The 8,619-nt window shown below is 35.9% G+C and overlaps 1 protein-coding gene across 1 annotated transcript in view; it reads right to left on the reverse strand.

The window, feature by feature from the left end:
• Positions 1 to 8,295, reverse strand: part of LOC103512806 (sphingomyelin phosphodiesterase-like) — a 16,999-nt gene extending 8,704 nt beyond the window's left edge. The window contains exon 1 of the mRNA XM_008477595.3: positions 8,162 to 8,295. The gene's annotated coding sequence lies outside the window, so the exon portion shown is untranslated. The remainder of the gene's footprint in view (positions 1 to 8,161) is intronic.
• Between the last annotated feature and the right edge of the window lie 324 nt (positions 8,296 to 8,619).

Here is an 8,619-nt window from a genome sequence, read left to right on the forward strand (position 1 = left end):
TTAAGTATACTCAACCTGTATATTTTCCTAGCTACATTTTTTCCCTCTTATAAACGCGAGGTTCTTTCAATGTTTCAAGCCAGATAATTACATATGTTCTCCCTATATACTTGAGATATAAAGGAGAGAGAAAGGAGTGATAGGAAAAAAAAAGAACTAAAAAAGGGAGGAAAAGAAACTAAGAAAGGGAAGGAAAGAAACTGAAAAAGGGAAGGAATAAGAGAGAAAAAGGAACTGAGAAAGAGGTGGGGGGAGATGATGGAGAGAGAATATTTGAAGGAGAAAAATCCATTAAAATGCAACTTTTAGATCCCTTGCTAGGTGTTTATAAGAGGAGAAAGAGAGAGAGAGAGGGAGGAAGGGAGGGAGGGAGAGAGAGAGAAAGAGACAGAGAGTATGGGGATTGAAGTAGTGTTGAGGGTCTGAAAAAGAAAGAAGAGGGAGAGAGATATTGGTTAGAAAGAGAAAGGAGAATGAAGAAGAAATCCCTCTATTTTCAACACATGCAGGTACTTATATACCGCAATTTAAGTAGGTACATACATCGGTATAATGTACATAGGTAGGTACATAGATACATAGGTAAAAGGTACATAGGTATAATGTACTAGGTAGGTAGGTAACGTACTATAATAGGAAAAATCTAACACTGTAAATAATTGGACTCTTACAGGGTGTTCGTTGATGGAAGATTATTAAATTTGATAAAAAAGAAAAAGGATTTTTTTAACTGTTAATTTTGACACATCCACTATTCCAAGTAGGTATAAGAATTACTCCAAATACTCCACCCCTCTCACTTCTTCTCTCTCTCTCTCTCTCTCTCTCTCTCTCTCTCTCTCTCTCTCTCTCAAAGATAACAAATCTTATGTATAATTTTGAGCGTCTGAAAAAGAAGGGAGAGAGATGGGATAGAAAGAGAAAGGAGAATGAAGAAGAAATCCCTCTATTTTCAACACATGCAGGTACTTCTATACCGCAATTTAAGTAGGTATACATACATCGGTATAATCGGTATAATGTACATAGGTAGGTACATAGATACATAGGTATAATGTACTAGGTAGGTAGGTAACGTACTATAATAGGAAAAATCTAACACTGTAAATAATTGGACTCTTACAGGGTGTTCGTTGATGGAAGATTATTAAATTTGATAAAAAAGAAAAAGGATTTTTTTAACTGTTAATTTTGACACATCCACTATTCCAAGTAGGTATAAGAATTACTCCAAATACTCCACCCCTCTCACTTCTTCTCTCTCTCTCTCTCTCTCTCTCTCTCTCTCTCTCTCTCTCTCTCTCAAATAGAACACTAATGTTAAGCAATTTTGAGCGTGGTGTACAAGACAGGGTATTCAGGGCCCGTCAAGTGGCATTCTATTGAACCACCCAGTAAATACACAGCACTTTACACCCTTTTATTTCTCTCTCCCTCCTCCTCTACCTTTTTCCTCTCTCTCCATCTCTCCCTCTCCCATTCTCCTTCTCTGGCTAGATATTCAAAAGAAAAGGGATATATATAGGAAGAAAATCTATATGTGTGTGTAAAGGAGAAGAGAAAATTACATCAAAGAAGCTAGTAGAAAATAATAGGATAGAGTAAGAGAGGGAGAGAAATGGGAGGGTAGGAGACACAAGAGGAGAGAAAGGAAAGAGAAGAAGAAGAAGAGTAGGAAAGAAGAGGGAGGAAGAGAAAGATCCCAGTTTGAAAACAATAGGTAATGACGTAATGAATGCGAGAGAGAGAAAGAGAGAGAGAAAGGGAGAGAGAGAGAGAAAGAAAGGGAGAGAGAGAAAGAAAGGGAGAGAGAGAGAGAAAGAGAGAGAGAGAAAGAGAGAGAGAGAGAGAGAGAAAGGGAGAGAGAGAGAGAGAAAGAAAGGGAGAGAGAGAAAGAAAGGGAGAGAGAGAGAGAAAGAGAGAGAGAGAAAGAGAGAGAGAGAGAGAGAAAATTTTCACTGTGATTAATTTGTTGTGATAAGAAGTGTTCATTTTTATTTTATTTTTCTTCAATAAAGAACTGATTTTCTTTTAATTAAATGTGATATTGTTCTTCCTAAAGTCAGGTCTATATTTATGTAGATAGAAATTAATGTTCCCAATGAAAAGAAGTAAGAGTGAACAATAAAAACAAGCATAAAGCGAAATATAGGTAGTAATTGGTGACTACAAATTTTCTGTTCAAAGTAGAATTTTTTGTACGCTTAAAGGCCCAGTGTCCTAAATTTGGAACAATCTTTGAGCTAATGAAATAGACATATCTAATGAAAATAGATTAGAATTTTTTGTACGCTTAAAGGCCCAGTGTCCTAAATTTGGAACAATCTTTGAGCTAATGAAATAGACATATCTAATGAAAATAGAAGAAAATGAGTTTTGAGTCAATGGTTCAAAACACCTCTTTTTTCAAGTTTTATTAAAAAAACTAAGTTTCAAAAATAAAAAAATCTTGGGCTTTTAGGCCTACAAAGAGAGTGTCCTAAATTTAGGACACTGGGCCTTGTTGACTACAAACATCCAAAATAGCGCGGGCCTTTAGGACTACAAAAACAATGTCCTAAATTTAGGACGTTGGGCCTTTAGAGGATATTGGATCTTGGTTTACTGTGTAGGCATTTTGTGTTGTAAGATTCACAAGATTAGAATCAATTGTTTCTAAATACTTACCTACGTGAAACCCATTTCCATTATGTCGATCTGCTGGTGGTCTGACAGCCCATAAACACAACTCCGCACCAAAGTTGAATAGCTCATCCTCAAAGGTTGCAAGCTTGGTTGGTAGCGCGTCTGCCTTGTAAGTGCTGGTCCGCGGGTTCGATTCCTGGGGGGACTTTATTCTACAGAGATAAGATTCGTTCTCGAAACGGTTGGCTTTTCTCCTTTCTCTCTTCGATTTCGGGACGATAAGACCTTAGAAGTTACAGTTCCCTCTGTCAAACCTCTTGGAGAAAATATCTCCGGATACACCACTATTACACCGACACCGCACTCCACACCGCATGCATGTGTAACTCCTGGTACATGTGTACTGATGCAGCTCACCGGTAAATCGAAATCCGTTCGCGCAAAAATAAACACATATACGGCAAATGAAAAGACATATAGGGTAAGTGTACCATTTATTCGCCCACCTAAAAAACGTACCATTTATTGGCCCACCTGCCCACATTTATTTTTCTAATTTTCTACCTACATATTTATTTATACATACGCTCTCACATGTATTCAGGGTGTTCAAGCTAAGATTGTCCATAGGAAATAAACCCGTAAAATCAGTTTACCACCCTATAAAAGTCCCCAATACACTTTTCGGGTCTACTAAGCATTCTCTGTTGAGGAACTTTTAACGAAGAATCGATTGGTGCAACTTTCAAGATTGTCCGACTTACAGTTAACGAGTTACCGGTTCGAGACTCGGCAAAAAAAAAATGCTTTTTGAAAACTCCTAAAAAAAATGTCTTCAATCGATTCATCGTCAAAAGTTACACAAGTCAAAATGCTCAGTTGACCCGAAAAGTTTATTGGGGACTTTCATGGGGTAAAAAACTGATTTTAAGGGTTAATTTCATATGGGGCAGTTTCGGGTTGAACACCCTGTATGTATTTATATTTATACACATCGTTTTGGAAATTCGTAATACGTTTAATTTGTTTTAATTGATAAGAAGAGATGATAATGTGATCTATAGTGGTGGAGATATAGGACTTTTCTTTCTTTCTTTCTTTCTTTCTTTCTTTCTTCCTTTCTTTCTTTTTATTAATATACCTAGTTACTTTGACGTCACCCATTTGATTTACACAGACCAGAAATTCTTGTTGAACTCTGGATTGGATAAATCTCATGTTCTACTTTCAATCTCCGAACTTCTAATGTAAACAATTCACTTACAATTTACATCTATGTGTTTGTTTACCTGTTGTAGAACAAATAAAACCTACATAAATACAGTGTTTGCCAGACTAGTTAGCTTGAAAGATAGAGCGTTTGCTCTGTAAGCGCTAGGCCGCAGGTTCGATTAAATAGGTAGTGTTGGTCACCGATTTTTGCAAGTAGGCCTTAGAAAGGTTAAAACTTTAAATTGCACCTTTCTAATTCGCTTTGGCCTTAATATTAACCTACATAAATACAGTGTTTGCCAGACTAGTTAGCTTGAAAGATAGAGCGTTTGCTCTGTAAGAGCTAGGCCGCAGGTTCGATTAAATAGTGTTGGTCACCGATTTTTGCAAGTAGGACTTAGAAAGGTTAAAACTTTAATTTGCATCTTTCTAATTCGCTTTGGCCTTAATATTCATCCTCAGACTGAGTAAAGAACGGTATACCTACCATTCAAAGTACCTAGGTACCTACATACAATGTAGATAATGAAACCTATGTCTACCATTCAAATTGTATATCGTTATACCTGCAATTAAGAAATAAACACACACCTACTACCTATACACTAAACGTGATTCCAAACAACAAACATTGTCTGATAATAATGAGATCAAGCAGAATTCAATTACCTAGCATAAATACCATGCAGGATTTATTGCAGGCCAGACAGTGTGTCCAGTCACCCGTTTAAATCGAACCCGGGGCCTTCTGCATAGCAACCAGAAAGGTTAAAACTTTAAATTGCACCTTTCTAATTCGCTTTGGCCTTAATATTCATCCTCAGACTGAGTAAAGAACAATATACCTACCATTTAAAGTAGGTACCTAGGTACCTATATACAATGTAGATAATGATACCTATGTGTACCATTCAAATTTTATATCGTTATACCTGCAATTAAGAAATAAACACACGCCTACTACCTGAATACACTAAATGTGATTCCAAACAATAAACATTCAACATTGTCTGATAATAATGAGATCAAGCAGAATTCAATTACCTAGCATATAAATACCATGCAGGATTTATTGCAGGCCAGACAGTGTGTCCAGTCACCCGTTTAAATCGAACCCGGGGCCTTCTGCATAGCAACCACATATACTTACACTAAACGTGATTCCAAACAACAAACATTGTCTGATAATAATGAGATCAAACAGAATTCAATTACCTATCATAAATACCATGCAGGATTTATTGCAGGCCAGACAGTGTGTCCAGTCACCCGTTTAAATCGAACCCGGGACTTTCTGCATGGCAACTAAGCGCGGTAGTTCTTATTTTCAAGCAGAGCTTTCCTCGAAATTATGTTACTAAATTTTTATGTCCCACCGGGACTCGAATAGCAACCAAGCGCGGTAGTTCTCATTTTCAAGCAGAGCTTTCCTCGAAATTATGTTACTAAGTTTTTATGTCCCACCGGGACTCGAACCTCAGACCTTCGGATTACGAGTCTAACGAACTATCTCAGATCTATTGGGTCCATTGTGGGTCTACTAATTACCTATACCTAGTTCCATGACTTCCATTAATTATTTTAATCGCACGATATTAATTTTAGATGACAATAAAAACTACTTATTTACCTTATAAGCTTAAGGTAATCTACATAGAGTAGGTACATTAAATTTTATTATTTATTATATTGATTGTTTGCTCATTAAATTTTTGAATGACAAATTTAACATTACCTACCTGCATTGACATGGAAAACTACCTCATTTTTATGTCCCACCGGGACTCGAACCTCAGGCCTTCGGATTACGAGTCTAACGAACTATCTCAGATCTATTGGGTCCATTGTGGGTCTACTAATTACCTATACCTAATTCCATGACTTCCATTAATTATTTTAATCGCACGATATTGATTTTAGATAACAATAAAAACTACTTATTTACCTTATAAGCTTAAGGTAATCTACATAGAGTAGGTACATTATTAAATTATTTATTATATTGATTGTTTGCTCATTAAATTTTTGAATGACAAATTTAACATTACCTACCTGCATTGACATGGAAAACTACCTCAATACCAACAGTAATTCTAGCAAGGTATAGGTACATACACTGAGTGATTTATAACATTGAGATGATATAACAGGAAACAAGTTGTCAAAGTACCTACCTAAATAAAGTATAGGTACCTACCATACAATGTAATATTGTACATACATATGTATATGTACTCGTACTTTTTTTTAAGAGGTTTGACAGAGGGAAGTATAACTGTTATGGTCTTATCGTCCCGAAATTGAAGAGAGAAGGAAGACAGGATAGGAGAAAGCCAGCCGTTCCGAGAACGAACATAATCCCATCAGGATAAAATCCGCCCCGGGCAGGAATTGAACCCGCGGCCTAGCGCTTACAAGGCAGACGCACTACCAACTAAGCTAACTAGGTTGGCAGTACTCGTACTTTGCTGTAGTAAACAGTAAAACACAACCAATTTGTTGGACTCTGTTTATTTTTTTGAACAAACAAAGTGAATTTCAAGTTTTGATTTTTTCTTTAGCCTGTCTGTAGACATATAAGTTTGTCCAATTTTGATGACATTTTTGGCAAGAATGTTCCATTTTCTCGTACCTACTGATGTTGTTGGTCCGAATGCTTTTTTGGAGCCTCTTCGGGATCCCTTTTTAATAAATTCGGGCAAGCCGAATCTAATAAAATTTTGCAAACATTTGTTTTACACCCAAAGTAAATTAGATATCTAATGTAACAACTTCTCTTTAGTGCAAATAATTGTTTTGAAGTAGGTATTACCTTCTGACAGGTTACTCCGGTAGGTACTGTAAGTACATGTAAGGTTTTTTGAGAGGTAGGTACTTACCTACCTAAGGAAGATGAGATTCTCATAGTGAGGATAATTACGAATTTGTAGGTGATTCAAAACTTCAAATTAACCTCAAGGTTCCTTTCTCATAAAACAAAATTACCTATTAGAGGTAGGTATCAAAATTAGGAAGGTTTACAATAAATTCATTATGACGGTTATTAGTAAGTTTTGATATTGAGTCGTTTGACTCAATATTTTGAGGTTTGATATTGTGGGACATCACACAAAAAAAACTAGACCCAGTCGTCATTACCTTTGATCCAAATTGGTTTGTACTTGGTTCAAAAAACACAAAACCTGTAATCAAAATGTGGCTAAAGTATTGATATTGAGTCGTTTAACTCAATATTTTGACGTTTGATATTGTGGGACATCACACAAAAAAACTAGACCCAGTCGTCATTACCTTTGATCCAAATTGGTTTGTACTTGGTTCAAAAAACACGAAACCTGTAATCAAAATGTGGAGTTGAAGTTGAAACACCAAGAAACCAAACACATTTGATTAAATACTTCCGTTTAAGCCAAAATATTGGTTATCTGGTTCAGAATATTAAGAACGGATCAATCTTTACTCCGATTTATTCGGACCAGTAGTTTAGGTACCAGATTTCATTCTTTGCCTGGCTTCAACTGGCAGAATATCATCTTTTTGGGGACATACATATATAGGTACCTTGGTAGATCTACCTATTTCGGGGAACAACCATTGGGGTCTAATCCCGTATAGATTCTAATAGGTACATAATTTACCTTAGATACTTTTACACAAGGAAAACAATTGTCTCAGTACCTACTTCTGGTTCAAACCTACATTAAGAGGTAGGTAGATAGGTAGGTACAATATCTACGTATACAATATATGTAGTTGCATTAGTCAGGTAGGTAGGTACCTAACTAACTATTGGCAGGTAGATGTATCTATGCTTGGAAAAGGGGAATACCATCCGAGTATTACTCGTAAAATAGACCGGATTAACTGGAAAATTACTTTTACGTCATTATTCTATTACCTAGGTATTACCTACGTGAAAAATTAGAATATAGATCATTCACCCACACATAAATAAGTAGATCTTTACCTACCTACCTCTGAGGTACCTACTTATGTACGTACCTACCTACCTACCTGCCTTATGGATGTTTCATAAACAGTTTATTAGGAGTTTTTCTCACCTCTGATGTGGATAATTATAATCGGTAGGTACCTAGGTAATTGGTAGGTATTACCCCTTACTTTGGTACCTACTCATTTAGTTTTTGGGGTCTTTTTACTATAAATAATATAGAACACAATGGGGACCGTCCCACAATTTTCTCACACCATTGGGGTCGTCCTACATTACAGAGCACAGACTGAAATCTTATAATAGGAACAGGTAGGTGTAGATACTTGCGTTCTAAATTATTTACCTAGGTACTCACGTTTTAATACTTACGTTTTGAACTTAGATTAAAATTTCATTGTTGCAGGCGATGGCGATGGAACTTTATAATCTGGTATTTAAAGAAGGTATTTAGATACCGGATTGTATTGGTAGCTATTTTTTAAAAAGACACTGTTTTGAAAATAAACCTATCAGTCAAATAAAGATAGCACTTCACTAGAGGTACCTACTTCCATATACATAAGTAGGTACATTACATATTATGTATTCAATTCTTTTATATTCAAAATTAAAAATTTAAAAATATAGTACCTACCTCACTACTAAAAAAGTAGTCAGCGCTTATAGCAGTGATTTTTAATGTTGCTCTCTCACAAGTAAGTTGAGGTAGATAATTTATGTAGGTAAAGTTAATTTAAAATGAATTTTTGTGTGTAGGTATTATAGGGTATAATCACTACTTATCGGGTTCACGAACTGACATTTGAATGAAACACATTTCACCGGTT

This window comes from Diaphorina citri, unplaced genomic scaffold, assembly GCF_000475195.1.
Source record: "Diaphorina citri unplaced genomic scaffold, Diaci psyllid genome assembly version 1.1 scaffold886, whole genome shotgun sequence".
Classification (NCBI taxonomy): Eukaryota; Metazoa; Arthropoda; class Insecta; order Hemiptera; family Psyllidae; genus Diaphorina; species Diaphorina citri.